This window comes from Ambystoma mexicanum, chromosome 3q, assembly GCF_040938575.1.
Source record: "Ambystoma mexicanum isolate Mex_15411 chromosome 3q, UKY_AmexF1_1, whole genome shotgun sequence".
NCBI lineage: Eukaryota > Metazoa > Chordata > Amphibia > Caudata > Ambystomatidae > Ambystoma > Ambystoma mexicanum.
The window spans coordinates 171,508,019-171,526,102 of NC_090926.1; the positions used below are offsets into that span (position 1 = coordinate 171,508,019).

General features: G+C 44.4%; 1 protein-coding gene across 1 annotated transcript in view; it reads left to right on the forward strand.

Annotated features, from left to right (window-relative positions):
• The first annotated feature begins 12,005 nt into the window (after nucleotides 1-12,005).
• Nucleotides 12,006-18,084, forward strand: part of LOC138582276 (uncharacterized) — a 30,321-nt gene continuing 24,242 nt past the window's right edge. The window contains exon 1 of the mRNA XM_069653419.1: nucleotides 12,006-12,049. The gene's annotated coding sequence lies outside the window, so the exon portion shown is untranslated. The remainder of the gene's footprint in view (nucleotides 12,050-18,084) is intronic.

The window sequence follows — 18,084 nt, forward strand, 5'->3', positions numbered from 1 at the left end:
TCCCCCTTCAACACTGAGCTAATCTTTAACTCTGTGAAAAGCACTAAGGCCATCCTCACTTATCCAGTCAGACCAGTTATTTTGAACAAAGGTCTTCACTTTGCTTAACAGCTCATCCTTTTTCTCAGTATCCTTCCATTCAGATTCCAAAATAGAAGGCCCAGATGCCCAAAATATATCTCCCTCAATATCTTCTTCGACAGTATCTTCATCCTCTACACAGCAACATGTATTCCTGGACAATAATTCTGCAATTACATTGTCCTTGCCAGAGATATGCTCTACTACAAATTGATACCCATCTAATGCTGTAACCCACCTAAGGATCATTTGTGATACTCAATCCAAACCCTTAGCTTTAAATATGCTCACCAGCAGTTTGTGATTGGTAAAAATAGTACATTTTCTGCCCCACAAAAATGCTTTACATTTCTTAATGGACCAAGCGAAAAAACAAGGCTTCTTCTCTTTGACAGAGTATCTCTCCTCTGCCCCTTTCAGGCATCTGGAGGCAAATACTATAATTTTCTCACCTCCATTCTGCTTTTAGAGCAAATCAGCACCAAGACCTGCATTGCTGGCATCAGTCCTCACAAAAGTCTCGCAAGCAGTATCTAAATTGCTCAATATAGGTGCATTTACAATACTCCTTTTTATGTATACAAATTCCTTTTGACATTCTACAGACCATTTAAATGAAACTTCCTTCTTACATCTTCCTCCTATGTGCCTGAATCTGTCTGCAAACACTTTCACAAATTTGGCATAATACTCAACAAACCGCAAGAATGACAAAACCCCTTGTTTGTCCACAGGTCCCTGCATTCCTACAATGGCAGACACTAGCCTATGCTTGGGTGCAACACCTTGTGCATTGAGCTTATGTCCTAGGTCATCAATCTCATCAGACCTGAATCTACACTTGCTTATTTGTAAAGTCAACCCAACGTTGCTCAATCTTTCTGGAACACTCATTAGTCTTTGATTATGTTCTTTCTCAGGACTGCCTGTAAACGAGATATCATCTTTGAAAAACCAAACAGCATTAATGTCCTTAAATAGTTTATGCATCATGCGTTGAAAGAATGCTGCAGCCAATGCTAGACCGAAAGGCATCCGGCTGTATCTGAAAGTACCTTCTTGCGTAATGAATGTGGTCAAGTCCCTGGAAGATGGATGAAAACATATCTGATGGTAGGCCAAGGCAAGATGTAACGTACTAACATACTAAAACATTTGGCACCAGCCATCATTCCTACCATTTTCCCAATATTTGTAGGGGAAATGTGTCCACTACCACACACTTATTCAGAGCTATCAAATCAACAAAAATCCTAACGCCTTACATACCAGGACAACTGGGGAAACCCACTCTGAAGCTTCTACCTCCACTATGATGCCCTAAAACAATAATTTCTTTATCTCCTTGGAAACTTATTCTCTCAATGCAATGGGCACACAGTGATCTTTGGAGGCTACAGGAACAGCATCTTTTTTCAGTGTAATCTTGTGGGAAAACCTCTTTGGACAGCTAATCCTAGATTCAAACACACTTTCAAATATATCTTCTGACTTGACTCAAAGTTCTGAAACAGCAGCTATGAGACCAGGGACCTTGGGGTCTATTACAATTCCTAAATGTGACTGTTCGAACCATCCCAGAAGACTGCCCCCTCTCTTAGACACATACACATCAGCTGCCGTACTTCACCCAAGACAGCTAATATTGGCTTTGAAGTAACCCAAAAACGTAATGCGTGTATCACCATATGCACTTGCTTTTGCCCTTGGAAGCTCTCCTTCCATACATTATAATCCAGAATAGTGTAATAGTGTAATCTGAGCCAGAATAAACCAGCATATTCACAGATTTACCGTTAATGAGAATGGGGTTTTCTCCTTTTCTTATTCTTTCCACCCGCTTCACTGACAGACCAGACAACTTCTTCATCACGGACGTCATCACACTTTTCACCACTGTCACCATCTGGATCAGTCGAAATCTCCTTAACTACACCTTTCACAAACTGTTTGCAACATCTAGCAAAATTACCTTTCTTATTGCATTTCAGACATACCACAAACAATACCGGTCAGGTAAGCTTTTAAAAATACACCTAGCCTCAAATCCAATAACTGTGCATTAGCAGGGCGCTGCACCTCTTTATACTGAGGTTGGGGCCATGTACAGCCATGACATAATCTAAATAATCCTCTTTCCTAACTTCCCATTTAACCAAAGGCTCCCCAGATCTGGGTAAAAACTGTACTGGCAATTCACTCATACTGTCCACAACTAAAAATAAGTGCAAAACATTACTGAAATTCCTAACAGCAAGATACACAAACCACAGGCAGTAATGTTGTGAGCAGAAAAGGTTAAATGCACAAACGTGACCTGAACATTTCAAGTGACAAATACAAGCAATTCATTCCGTCAGAGCTGCCTCTAAAATGTGACTTCAATGTTGCCAGATGTAAAATCGTGTATCAAGCCGAGCAATTGACTTTCTGTCCCCAATTTCCTTTTCTCCTTCACTCCAACTGAAAGCCTTGAAATACATGTGTAGTACCCAATGACTGCACCAGCGCTGTGATGAACAAACGTGGAAAAGGGAGAGCCGCAAAGTCACAACTGCTCCTGTGCACCTGTCCAACTCTACCGGGAAGCCATTGCAATGGACGTTGGCCACTTCCCGGCGTACATGCTGTGTCAAACGCGTGCGTCAGAAAGAAGAGAGGTCCTTTTCTTTTTCTTGTCAGCGGCCCAGCAGAGAGTGGGTACGAGGACACAGGGGACCGTGTGTATATGTTGGTGAAAGACACTAGCCTTGGGACTTCCCAAATGCCGATGCCTCACTGGAGCAGGCGTCCCTCTGGTGCAGCGTGTGAAATAAGGACTCCAGGCAGCCAAGACTCCAAAGGGAGTTTATTGATTAAGATCAGCGTGACAGCAGGCACCTAACCGAGGGGCAGCCCCAACTGAACTGAGACTACCGCACCAGTCAGGCACATCAAAACAAAACATTCTTAGAACCCTATGACTCATAATAGAGTTGCTCTGTACGAAATACACACCACACAGTACTCTTGTGTACCAACATACAAAGGATAAGTGAATACATAATAGTGCTGTGCACTTTGCCCATCACAAAACATCTCACCCCTTACATTTGGATCAGATTTATTTTACATAGTAGTCTTTAAACCAACTGGGTTTGTTCTTGACTCTTCCTGACCTTGTCTCTGTTCCAAGTTTTGTTTTACTGTCATCATCAGAGTCTTCATCCAACAGCTGATTGCATCCCTTATCACAAAACTCAGCAAGATTGTTATTGGCTTCATCACATTTACCGTGTTCGTTGCTTTCAACACCAACTGGACATTTCGTTAATCGGGACATCGACCAACATTCTCCTCCCTCCATAATAACCACATTGCCCCTTACAGCAGATATCTTTTTAGGACCAATATATCTGCTTTCCACACACTTGGACGCAAGTCTGGGATTTTTAATGAGTACCAGATCCCCCACTTTCCAGTTGTTAACCTTGGCCTTCATGTCCTCATCAAAACCTCCCTTTGTACACATCCTGTGCCTCCTTGATAAGCGTCATAATCTTTCCACGGTCAACGTTGGCACTTTTAGCCAAGTCCGGCCAACCTGGACAAAGCTTCGTGCCAGGTTGTCTTCCTTTCAGAGACATGAATGGAGAAATGTTTGTAACTGAGTGTGGCGTAGTACAATAGTTCCATATCATTTCCTTCAAAATACAAGACCATTTCAAACCTGAGGCCATAGCCAGTTGCAAACCACCCTTTATAAACCTATTAGCTCTCTCCACAAGGCCATTAGCCCTGGGGTGATACAAAGCTGTTTTAATGTGCTTGATGCTGAATTCTTTCAAAAAATTTAGCATTCTCTCAGAACGAAATTGCACCCCATTATCAGTGACCAACTCTGCCGGGAAACCCTCTCTGTAAAACACTTCTTCGAAAGATAGCACCATTTCAGCAGTGGTAGCCTCACGCAAAGGCTTTTATTCAATCCATTTGGAATGGTAATCTACTAACACTACAATATATTTGTATTCATCACCAAAATTCTGTATTGGCCCTATCAGATCAACTGCAACTTTTTGCCAGGGCTCACTAGGTACTTTGACAGGCGTAATTGGCATTTGCCTAACAATCCTGGTCTTGTCACTTTTCTCACACTCTCTACAGCCTCTAACACACTTTTCTGCATCACTATCAATCCCCCAAAAAGATTGCTGCAAGTACCTCTTCGTTCCCCCCATACCTAGATGTCCCTGATGCGCTATGTTTACTAAATGAGATCTAACCCCGCTGGGGGGTACTATCCTGCTTCCTTTCCTGAGTTTGCACCCATCCTCAGACAAACTTAACTCATCCCTCACACCAAAATACCTTTCATATTCCTTTCCAATCACATTCTTGTGAGGCCATCCTTCTTTAGCCCACACCTTGACTTGTTTCAATATCGAGTCCTCCTCATCAGCACTTACCCATTTCTCTTTATCAATGGCATCATACTCAATCTCGGCAATACTAACGTTTTGATATTCAGGTATCTCACCACTTTCACCATCTCTTACAGGCAACCTAGACAAACAATCCGCAACCACATTCTCTCTCCCAGGAATGTAGCACACCCTGAAGTTATAGCTCATGAGTTCCACCATCCACCTTGAAATCCTAGGAGACCCTTTGGCCCACTCAGAACTATTCATCAGTTGAACCAAGGGCTTGTGATCTGTTCTGACAAGGAAAGCTCGACCCCACAGAAAGAACCTAAAGTGTGTAATGGCCCATAAGATGGCCAAAGCCTCTCTTTCGATAACAGAATAATTCCTTTCTGCTCCTCTAAGTGGCCTGGACGCAAATGCAATGACATGTTCAACTTTACCTGAATCAAACTGCGTCAAGGTAGCTACTAATCCTAGGGTACTTGCATCAACTGAAAGCAGGGTCTTCCCACCTGATATAAATCCCCCTAATGACGGTGCCTTGGCAATCCCTTCCTTGATCTGCAGAAATGCCTCTTGACACTCTTTGGACCACTCATACCTCACCCCTTTAACAAATCTCTCAAAGGGGATGAGATGGATGCAAATCCACCCACAAATTTATGGTAATATTCTGCTAGTCCCATGAAAGAACGCAATTGGTCCTTGTCCTGAGGCTGGGGAGCATTACTGATACTTTCCACCAGCGACCTATTGGGAGAAATGCCTTCTTTAGAAATCCTATGTCCCAGGTACTCCACTTCCCCAACAGCTATCCTACATTTGCTCCTCTGGACTGTCAAACCCGCTTCCCTTAGTTTACATAAGACAGCCCTACGTGCCTTGTCATGCTCTGACTCATCACTCGCAAATATCAAAATGTCATCTTGAAATACCGTTACATTTTTCAGACCCTTCAACACCTCCTCCATCACCTTTTGGAACACAGACGCAGCTGAAGCTAACCCAAAGGGCATGCGATTGTATTTGAACGTGCCTTCAGGTGTGATAAAGGCAGTAAGGTGTTGTGACTCTCTGGAAAGTGTGACCTGGTGATAGGCAGCAGAGAGGTCAATGACCGAAAACACTTTGGGCTCACCAAGGGTGGAGAGTGTTTCTGAAATATTGGGCAAAGGATGCCTTTCCACTAATATGTTATGATTAAGACTACGTAGGTCTACACACAACCTCAATTTCCCATTGTTTTTAGCCACAAGCACTATAGATGACAACCACTCCGTAGCCGCCACCGGCTCAATCACACCTTTGCAAACCAAATCATCCAGTTCACTGCGCAGCTGCGCTCTCATGTTTAATGGCACATGCCTCACTTTATGAACGATAGGTTGAGCATCCTTCTTCAGTTTTATATGATGCTCAAAATGCCTGAGCCTGCCCAAGTTTTCAGAGAAAACCTCTGGAAACTCCTTGGACCATACATCATCAATCTCAGCAATAGTAACGGGTTCAAGAGCACTGGCCTGCACCCTGACCCTCAGATTTTTCTGTTCCTCCCAACCCAATAGGGAGGCACCCTTCTTTGCGACCAAAATGTTAGCCCTGCATTCCTTCCCTTTGTATGCAACTCTTGCAGAATATTGACCCAGAATTCCAATTGGAGACTCTCCATAATCACAGGGTTGAATGTCAGGTGGGTTCAAAATTGTTTCATCCCTCTTCAGGGTTTTCTTCAAGGTGTCTTTCGATATGATGGTCCAGGGAGACCATGTGTCTACTTTCATAACTATTTCTTGACCATCAATCATGAACACATCCACCGGCCCCTCCTTCTCTCCTCCAATGGCTGATACTTCAAACACATGCCTGGGACTTGAGTCCTGTGCAGTGGACACTTCCTGTATATTGTAACCCAAACGAACACTTTCCTCGTTGTCGTTCCTGGATTCCAGGAGATTTATCGATGAGCCCTTGCAAACATTAGCAAAGTGTCCTCTGCCTCTGCACTTGAAGCATTCAGCAAATTTCACTGGGCAAGAAGGGTAGTTTGATCCATGTCTGAGACTGCCACATCTGGTACATTTCATGCTCGACGCTCCCTTTCGGTTCATGCTGACACTCGGTTTCCTCTTTTGATCAACAGCACACACAGCTTGAGCACTTTGTTTGTCAATTCTCAGTTCCTTAACATATTTTGACGTTTGCTCTATACTCCTGGCTAGATCCACAGCCTCCTCCAGCTTCATGTCCTTGGCTAGCAACTTTTCTTGGATTCTGACAGTGTTCGTACACCTCACCAGCTGGTCCCTGATGAGTGAGTCAGAGAGGTATTCGAATTCGCAAGAATGTCTTAGAGTCCTTAAGGAGGCTATGTATGATTCCACTGACTCTGATGGCTACTGCACGCGCTGGAAGAACCTGTGCCTCTCAAAAGTCACATTCTTTCTCGGTCCAAAGTGATCCTCCAATTGTTTGAGGGCGAATGTATACTCATCCACACCTCCGGCTTCGGCACTAAGACCTCTGCTTAGTCCATCAAACACAGTGCGCCCTTCTATTCCCAGATTATGAAGCAACAATGCCTTCTTACGAGCCGAACTGAACCTCTCTCCACCCATCGCTACCAAGTAGTTCTCGAATATGTTCTTCCACCTGTCCCACCTGATGGAGGGACGGCCAGGCTCGTTCAGAAAAGGCACAGGTGGGGGTATTGTTGCTGCCATGTCGCGGCAGACAACTGTGGCTATATGTGTCAGGCAACAGTGTAGAGAACGGAGCCTTCGATTGATTGCAGTCTTTCAGTAGTTCATTGTGAGTGCGTCACAATGCCCTTCTTAAAGGGCAGGGAGATTCCAATGAAAGGGTGTTGCTCGGCAACCCAATAACAATGTCAGCATGAGAGAGGAGCTCTTTCCACGTCAGAGGGACACACCCACTTCCTCACCAGATGCGCGAGCTCAGGAGACTGCAGGCGCATGAATTAGCTTGCGTTCAGCCTCGAGCAGGGCTGCAACAACGTTGCGAGCGCGCGCTGAATTGGGAAGCGCAGCACAAAGGCACACCAGCCCCCACCCTCCAGGGCACGCCTCCTGCCTGGTCTTGATCCTGCTTCTACCGGGGCTTGCTCCGCTCCGCCTGCTGTCACGCACGGAAGCAGGATGAACAGGCGTTGATCCGACGCGGCCCCGGCAGGGGGAAGAAAACGAGCCAGCAGCACGACAATCCTCGTCGCCAATGTGAAATAAGGACTCCAGGCAGAAAAAGACTCCAAAGGGAGTTTATTAATTAAGATCAGCGTGACAGCAGGCACCTAAACGAGCGGCACCCCAACTGAACTGAGACTACCGCACCAGTCAGGCACATCAAAACAAAACATTCTTAGAACCCTATGACTCATAATAGAGTTGCTCTGTACGAAATACACACCACACAGTACTCTCGTGTACCAACATACAAAGGATATGTGAATACATAATAGTGCTGTGCACTTTGCCCATCACAACACAGCACTGGCTCGCTGCACTGACTCCGTCACAGCAGAGTGAGCCCTATTATTCCAAAGCAAAAGCACTGTGCCTGATATGTGAATTCCCCCTTCACTTAAGTTAATCAAATTAAAAAGGACATTGCTCAACCTACCCCTGCCGTTGACCCAAATGTTGAAGCACATACTTCATCTATGTCCCATTTTAGCCTCAGTTCATCAGTTGTTGAGCTAATCAGCTGATGTTGCAACAGGGGAAATGAGGTGAGCACACCACTGCTGTAAAACAGAATGCTTTATTCTTCAGGTTTATCCAAATGCCTTGAGCCGAAAAACAAAGGATGCTAGCAGCAAATGGCAAGGTCAGGATACACCTGCAGAGGGATCGCAACACAGCACAGGTGCGGTCCCAACCAGAGTGTGGCGCTTTGGCAATTTACAGCCTACAGATGACAGGGACCAACAACAGCGCAGGGAGAGGGCCAAGCTCCAGCTCGTCAACAACTGTTATATTGGGGAAATTAGATGAGACAACAATGCTGTAAGACAGAATGCTTTATTCTTCAGGTCCATCCAAATGCTCCTCTCCACCATCAGGCTGCAACTGCTTGAGCTACATGAAGTAAGCTCTATATATACATACATGACATTCTAATATGTCACAATGCAACAGGCTGGGCAGGAGCCCCAGTCTGAAGTTAAACAAACAGCTCTGAAAGAATATTAACTCAAACTTGTCAAGCAAATGCAGCCTGAATACAAAATTAAAAGTAAACAATGTAACAGATGATCTAGCAAATCCCCTCAATGAGAAAAAAGTCACATGCTCACTAGATTATCTCTGCCCACCAGCACGTGAGGCATATGTTCCTGAGGATATTAGAAATATAATTAATGCCTCACTGCTCTTGGGTAAGTTGTTGGTATCTTGGAAGCATGCAGTGGTTTTGTCCCCTTTGAAAAAGGCTATTCTTGATCCTAAAGAGCTCTGCAAATATCTCGCAATCTCTCAATTGCTTTCAAAAGTCTAACATTTTTGGATCCTTCCCAGACAGATATTAGACCTGGCTGAGGCACCAGGTCCTTCCTGTTCACAGAGCTTGATGACTTAATGTGGATGGTGGACATCAGCTGTGCGGGATCAATGAATGTATTATACCTGCTGGCATTGTTTGACATGCTGCGGGCCGCCTCCATGGATTCGGTATTCAGCATTTGGCGCTTGGAAGAATTAAATCATTCTTAAAGTATTTCAATCTGTTGCTCTTCTTCCCTTTAACTCTATGTAAAAGTGTGTGCCCTGTGGAGTAACCCCAGGCTCAAAATGGTCCTGATTATTGTTTCATTTCTATCTCCACTTGGTACCAGCACTGATTTGTTCATAGGCTTTATCCTTTTACGTGTACAGTGACGATGCCCAGATCCTTCTCAGACTTGAGAAAGGTGTGGGTAGGCGTGCATCTGCTTTTGTGTCTGTGCATGGAAAATAACAAGGAATGGATATTCACTAACTGATTTTAATGTATTCCTTCCAAGACCAATGCTATAATTTTTTGGCCCTATCTCTGAGCTTTGGAATACATCCTTGTGGCTTGATGTGCTCTGACCCTGCCCTTCTCCTGTGTCTCGGGTTTCTAACCTTCGTATGATTCTTGACTCAGAGCTGTCTTCTGGGTCTCAGATAAACATCACACTAAGACAACGGTTTCTTTCCGGAGTTTTCTCTTTGACAGTGCCTGAACCCCTTTCTGGTGGCCCAACAAATTGTTATAGTAAATGGCCTTGTGTCGTCAGATTGGGATTATTGTAACTCTATATATTTGGGGATGCTGAAACATCAAATTGTCCATTTGCAGTGCATTCAAAATGCAGCCACCCGTTTAATCTTGTCCTTGCGTAAAGATGATCATATTTCACAGCTCTTGCGGCGTATCCACTGGCTCCTCTCGGCTAACTGTATCAAGTTAAGGACACTTTGCATAGGTCACTACTGTATTCGTAGAACTTGGCCTACCATTTCTAAGGCCAAATGTGTTAGATATCTCCCCAAAAGAAAATTCAGATGCTCTACTTTGAGCTTAATGCCGTTCTTTGGAAGCAATGTTCTGCTTGGGAGGTTGCAGTTTTCCCTATCTGGAAGAATGATTAAGAATATTACTCCACCCTTGTGACTAGAAACTGCAGTGACCTTAAGGTATTTCAGAAACATGTGACTACCCAATATCACAAGAGGAGATAAGACCTGAAAGCCACAGTGCTTAATATGATTCAAATTCGACAGTTAATATAGAGGGACCATCTGCAAGCGATTGTATCCGGTAGTGGAGCCTCGGCTCAAGTCTCCAATAATCAAATACGTGAACAACTAAATGACGCAGTCACACAGCACAGTCCTGGGAGTTGATTTGATACTTGTAGACAAAATTAATTGAATTGAACTATAACTAGCCAATACTACAGCACATGGTAAGTTTTATTTTGACAAGCTGACACGTGTTTCGAGCTCTGCTCTTCTTCGAGGGCTTTGCTGACTGTCCTGGATATGCAGGGTCTCAACTAATTAATTTTCTTAGGTGCGTGTACTGACCCCACATATGATATATTAATATCCACTAGCCCCAACTCATACAGGGTACCAACCACCAACTGACATTCATGGAACATTCAGGGGCACTCACACCACAACATTCCACAGTGAGCATTCCAGCAGACATTCCATCTCACTAGCATTCATGCAGGCCCATGGCCAGGGAGACACAAGACACAAGCAGCACAGAGCTACTTGCTACAAACAACATAGCACAATACCAGCGCTCAATGCTCTGGTACTGCTGGCCCACGCTTATCAACACCACGTTTAGTACTTGCACCACCCACTCTTTGGTTTTAGCAAAACCATGCATCACAGTGCCATCAGAGATGCACTACACAAGACCATGTCATATTACATTACATTGCTATTAATTTGGATAATTATAACACTTATCACAGCACTTGGGTGAGGGAGGTATCTACAATGAAGCACTAGATAAAACAGTGTTTATTATTATTGTAAACTTGAAATAATAACGAATGGTTGGATTGTGCAATGTTATGATTTATCTGTTTAAAGCACCCGGTGGACACTTTAAGAAAGACAGTTGAACTGTCATGTTGGTGTTGAAATATACACGTTTGGCTGGGGTGCCATTCAAGGTGGTATAGGTTGGACCTTGAAGGTACCTGATGAAAGGGAAGAGTGGGGATGATTGCAGGGTGTTAATTTGTTATGTCATTTTTCATTCATTTGTTTTAAAGCTAGAGCAAAACATGATGTTAAAATGTGTTTGTTCAATGAAAAACACTCAGTAAAAAACTTGTAGGACTAAATGCCTTTGGATGTTTTTTAGGGCCTTTTTGCAACTGTTGAACATGAGTTAACTTTTTAGGGTGTATATTGCCTTGATTGAAAACTTTTATTATCGTAAACATACTCTGAACTTGCAAATGTAACCTTTTTTAACCAGTGTGTTCAAATAAATATTCACTTAAACAAGTTTGGCCTCTTATACCCTAATTTGATGGGCCACTCTGCCCTCCTTGTTTTATTTGTGCCCCCGGTTTGCCCCCATTAATATTACTTTCTAGAGGCGCCAGTGCGCCACTGACTGCGAGAATTTTACATGGCATCTAGGGGCATGCCTGGGTCAGGTCCTGGGCTTCCCATGTAAGAACACATTGCTTGGTGGTGAATGAGGCAGTATGCCCCAAGGTGGCGGGCCAACCCTGTAAGTAATGGCCCACCGCCCATGTTAAGGGTTTGAGAGCAGCAAGGGTCCCTTAACGAGGGTGGCGGTACCGTTACCAAAAGGGTCGGCCTGTCACCGAGGGGCATATCACCATTAGCACCCATGTAATTCCCTGCACGGAGCTAATGTTTTTTTTTTTTAATACAAAAAATAGAAACCTACCTTTCCTGCCCAGCCCTGACCGGGTCGCGCAGTGCTGCTGAAAGCCTTAGTCCTTTTTCCATGTTGAAGACTTTGACGTCATGGCGTGGAAAACGGACTGAGGGGACAGCAGCACTGGTGCACACAAGGTCAGTTTTTTGTTGTTGTTGTGGAAGACACCATTAGCACCTGTGTAGAAAACTACACGGTTCTATGGTGAGGTGGAAGAGGGAGCCGGGATGGGAGGGGGTGATGGCTGCCCAGGCAGCTCGAACGTGGGCTTGTGCCATACAGGACAGCCTGCTCTCCGAGCCTCCTGATTGGCTGGCGCCCCTTCAGGGTGCTAATGTTCTATATATCCATCATAAAGAGCCACGCAGTGGAAGCAGTAGCAGTCAGGCTCTATGATTTCCCGTCGTTATCAAAATGAGAGGCAGGATAAGAAGCCCGAATCTCACCAGGGGAATAGAGGAGAATGCAAAAACAAACAGATACACATTAAAGGGGCGTGAACAAAACACGCGGGTGATAATGCAAAATGAAACCCATGCAAAGGAAATTGGAACGATCAAAACACGTGGATGAGGAGACGGGAAAGAGAAAGGACGAGAAATTGCACGCAGGAAAGGTCTGGGTGCCGAGAACAGAGCCTGATTCCCAGCGTGCGAGAGATATATCACAAGGAGGTTAGGCGCAGAAAAGAAATCTGATCGCCCCCTCTGGGATAACCGGAAAACAAGAGAACCTTAATGGTCCCGGCGGGAGGAATCCCAGCAAAGTGAAGGAAATCCCGGCTACAGCTGAACTGCGGATAGCGATAATTGCCTAGATGGCAAAAGATGGCTGCCTTGGCCATGCCGATCTCATTACTGCATTCCACCATCTTCCGGTATCCGCAGGTGTCCAACTCAGGCACGGCCCGCGCGGGGAAGAAGCACTAGAGGGGGCAGGAACCTTCCGAAGTGCCGCAGGTGCTGTCCTGAATGCACATCAGTTTCACATTTCACTGGAAGGCTCGGAAGCGGCGCGCATTATGGTCGATGTAATATTTATGCCCTGTACGAGTCCGACGCTAGCTTTCCCAACAATGCCTCTCTGCTCCTGCGAATCAGCGTTCTCCCGACTCCCGGGCGGATTCTAATTGTACTTAGAATAATTATCCGCCAGCAGGAAACCTCTTGGAAAGAGTTACTTACAAGGAATGAAAAATTGATTCCAGGGCACTGCAAGGAGCACTTCCTACTACATGATGGGAAACGCGCTACACCCCAGAGACCAGGAGGTCATAGCGAGATGCATCCATGAAGCAAAAAAAAAAAAAAAGTGCAGCCTCAGAGCTTTCTGGGAGATCCTGTTCCCAAACCAAACGATGCACACGCGAGTGAGTGACTGGAAGCTATAGCACGCCATTGGCACTAAGGTCTTTTCTTACGTGGCATGCTGCATTTTTCAACTCACACTCTTTTTATATAATGTGTATTTGTATAGGTCTTTTTATATTTAAACTCTAAATCTCTGCACATCGAACGTTTCAGTTCTCGGGTGCTGCCTGGCTGAAGGGGAGTAAACCCCTTCACAGTCTTATTTCTTTCTTCTTTTTATATTTGCCTGCACATGCAAAGGCGCCAATACTGTGCACAGAGTACGCAGGGGCCCTGGACATGCACTTCTCTTGTCCTGTTCGAGTTGCTCTCATTTTGAAGAAAACAAAAAAAAGCCCACTCCCCACCCATCCCCCCCTTCGCCCAGTTCTTCACCCAGTTCTTCACCCATCCCCCCCTTCGCCCAGTTCTTCACTGGAATACCCTGCAATGAAAGCTAAGTAAATGCAGAGGGCACAAGAGAAACCTCTCAGTAAAATGCCAGTCCGCAGGACTACAGCATCATCAAGATTTTGGTGGGTTTGAAAAAAGAAGGAAAGAACCCTTCTACCTGCGATGCAGGGGTGTTGCTAGGTCTGGAAAAGAGCTGGGGCTACGCTAATTTTGGAACTGTCGGACTGGGGGCTGGCTAGCCTTTTGCTTGTAGCTCCTGAGATTCTATCCGGGGCTACAACCAAAAGACCAGGGGCTATAGCCCCCTTAGCCCCCCCTAGCAACGCCTCTGCTGCGATGGGATAGTAGAATAGGCCATTTCAGCTGAAGAGCCAGACCTGCACGGCACCGCCTATTAGCCATAAGCAGAAGTTTACCCCTGGGTCAGCGCCAAGCAACAATGCACTATGGGTATGCAAATTAACTGAACAGCTCGGCTTTTTGTCTTCGAGGAGGAAATTGTCTGAGGGGCAGTGCTATTTTATACATATACCTTCTTAGACTCATAGCACCAAGCCCGGACGGTGTTCCAAATATAGTTCTTGAAGACCGTCCTGTATTATGGGGTAAGTTACTAAGTGACTTTTTTTACATATAGAGCGGACTCAAAGTATTCCGGGGAGTCGGCAGAGATCTATATTGGATCCAATGTTTAAAAAAGGTAACTGACTGGAGCCATCTAATTATTCCCTGCTGGCAATATGATATGTTAGATTATTTATAACACGCTTAATACCCAGAGATTACCCAGAGGTGCCTAAACTCAGACCCGGGGATCGAACCAGTGTTGCTCTGTGTCGTCTTGCTTCCAAGGCGAGCACGTTGCCACTGAGCTATCCTCCCGAGACAGCTATCCTTCTGAGACGGACTCCAGCCAAAAGATCTTTTCAAACCTCATCTTAAAGATACTTACATTTTGGCTTGAGGAACGAAACCATCTTAGACTTTTCCAAACGGGTTTTAGAAAATCTTATAGCACAATTACAAACATCGGTGCATTCCAATTTCTTAACACAGAATACGTAAATAAGAAGGGACAAAACTTATTCTGTTGTTTTGTGGACCTCTCAAAGGCCTTTGACTATGTTTCAAGACCTAAACTCTGGGCAAAGCTCAAAGAATGGGGAATCAATGCCTCCCTGCTATATTGCATCAAGCAATTATATTCGAACACCTCCATATCTATACGGCTCAGCTCAGAAGGCCATTACTTAGACTTTTGCCAAATAAATGGGGGCCTGAAGCAGGGCTGTGTTTTAGGCCCCATTTTGTATAATGTCACTCTCAATTTTCCTCTGCAGATAAATGGCATTGAAGCCATTAGTTTGTTGCATGCCGATGACATAATCATTTATGACCAAACTTTGACTGGCCTGCAACGTCCGTGGGTGGCATTAGGAGATTATCTAAGAGAAAATGATTTGAGAATAAATACCCTAAAAACAAAGAAGATGTGCCTTGCTAAGGTCCCTAAAACTAATAAACATTTTAAATGGAGACTCGATAATATGGTGCTGGAAGAAACACAGGAAATCATACATCTGGGTATTTATGATAAAAAAATATCCATCATCTATCTATTATGAATCTTCCATAACAGAACAAATGTGGAAAACATGGCTAGTGATTACAAATTATGTTGAGCATAGTGGGGGATATAAAATTGAAGGATATGTGGAGGTCTATAGATTGAGTTTTGTTCCATCAATTTTATACTCATTGGAAGTATTTTGTGGATTACAAGTAGGTTGGCTAGGAAAGCTAGAGGCAAGACTATTATGCTCTATAATTAACCTTGATAAAGTGGTACCAGTCGAGGCATTATGGCTCGAATAAGGCCTGTCTTCACTGTATTCCATATGGTGCATACGTAGAGTTTTGCTCTTTGCAAAACTGCGCAAACTCGACCGAAATTCTAATCTGCTCTTACAATTTATGGGAGAACGACTGGGCCTAGAGGGAAATAATCCTTTCATAGAGGACTTGGAACTTTTTACTGTAAATCATCTGACCAATTTGGGTCTTGAATTAAGTATTTTCGATGAAAAAGTCCAGATTATGAAAGAATAATTAAACGTCGAACACAGCAGTGGCATCTTGCCTCACATATCGAAAAGCTACATGGCCTGAAAAGATACAGATAATTTTCCTATCAGAGCTTTCGGGGGAACAAAATGAGCAGCTATTTAACTAAAGCTTGTAACATTGAATTGAAGCAATTCACTTTGGACCTCCGGCTTAATATTCTCCCTACTAATGAATACCTCTGTACATGGCATGACGCATTGCCACAAGATCTTCAATGCAGGCTTTGCCAATCAGATATTGAAACGAGTCGATACGTCCTCACTGCCTGTCCTGTTTTGGCAGAGAATTATCTGAGGGACTATGGGGGCTATGTTAGTAGAATTAATAACATCTCTAAGGACCAATTCTGGTCATCATTGTTTGGTGCCCAATCAGTTGTGATTACTGCTGCTGCTTTTTCAATTTGGAAAATTGCAATCAAGAAAATGGAGTCGATGAGACAATAACATTTTATATTTTATGTGGTTATGCGGGTTAAGTCTGTTTTCATTAATTCTTGTTTTTATGGAGAAACCATGTTTAAATGTTTTATCTGTTGTTGTTATTGTGATTAAAAATATGTGCTTAATGTCATATAAGTAAACTAAATGCACAATAAAAAAAATTTATACATAGCGTTATCAATGCAAGGCTGGCAGCTCACACTCACAAGGGCCCGACAACCAAGCACACAGCATGCCATCTCAAGGATGCAAGAGAACTACTGCATGGCATCAAGGATGTGCAGGTGATAATCTTACATGACCAGCGAGATTAAGGGCCAGGCTAGCTACACTGCGCCAGTGCTGGGCCATTTTACACCAGGTAATTAGGTGCCCTTATTTGCACAGACAGACTGGTGCAAAAGGTCAGCCAGTGCAGAAATCATTTGTTGAACTGATCAGTTGGTGCAAACATTGCTGCAATACTTCCCCACACAGGTGCAAAATTGCCCCACATTGGTGTAGTTTGTGTAAACTGTCCCCATGACTCCACAAATGTAACTCAGTTGGTATGGTGTGACACTACTGGAGACTACATCCCAGGCCTTTCACCAAGGCCAGCTTAAGGATTCAAGCCACACCAGGCTACGAGCAGGGTCAGACTGGATGTAAATTTTGTCCAGGGCACCAATGAAAAAGTGGCCCTCGAAAAACAAATTGCAATGAACTATTTTTCCTGAAGGCAATGCTCAAGGGATAGTTGTTGGTAATATATAATGCAAATAGTGAATTTTAAAGTATATTTGGTTAGTAGCATTTTCTAAAACTAGTGCAGTAGCGCAAACTGGCCCACTTTGGCCAAAAAATGAGGTCCACTTTCACCCCAAAAACTGCCCCAAACTAAAATGTTGGGCTAGCCCCTCGGTCATTGTCCTATGGGAAAGTCCGAGCCCGTCTACGAGATACTTCGGCGTCCGATCTGTACAATGGTCTCAGATGGCATGGCCTATATGCCCTCTACTGGCGGAACTGTTGGTTGCTCCTGTCATATTTTAACACTAGCCCTGCCTTTCGGTTGCATAAACGTTTAGCACCAAGGGCCGTCCTAGGGAAGAGTACTAAGGACCCTGGTGCCCCCTGCCATACTGGCCTTCAGGCACAGAGCTTTGGCCGGTCCCAGAGAAGATGTTTTCACCATGCTGGTTGGTTCATTCCTTTATATTTTTGGGACATTATTTCAATTCAAGAGGTGAACATTCATATCCTTTTTTTTTTAAAGTAAACCCATTTGCACATGTGCTCCTATTAGCCTGGCATACACGCACTGTGTGCATTTGACGATAATGCTCTGAGATCGATATGACACACATGCTGCATAACTCCTAGGACCTGGCAGGCTGGTCTTTGTGTTCGAAATACCAGGTCTTAGCTATATGACAGCGAAAGGCAGGACGCACAGACATGTCCTAAACCATCTATTTTTCTCTCTGCTGTTATTGAAGTGAAATCGGAAGTACCGTATTGGTGAATGCAACATGCAAATCCCGGTAAGATAGCACAGTAGGTCAACATTATGGGCCTCATTACGAGGTGGGCGGAATGGGTCTAATGGCACCGGTAATGGTGCCGGTAAACCCATTCAGCCCTATTACGAGGTTCTCTTGCGGGACCCGCTCAGATCGTCAGGTCAGACCAGACGTCCTTTGCAGGTCCCGCAAGGGGACCAGGGAGCTAATAACGGGCCCGTTATTAGCTCCCTCCCCATTCCCATTGAGCCCTATGGGGCACGAATGGGAATGGGGAATGTTTCTCAGAATGGGGACTTAGCGGGTCCTCCAAGGTTGGAATGACCCGGTAATT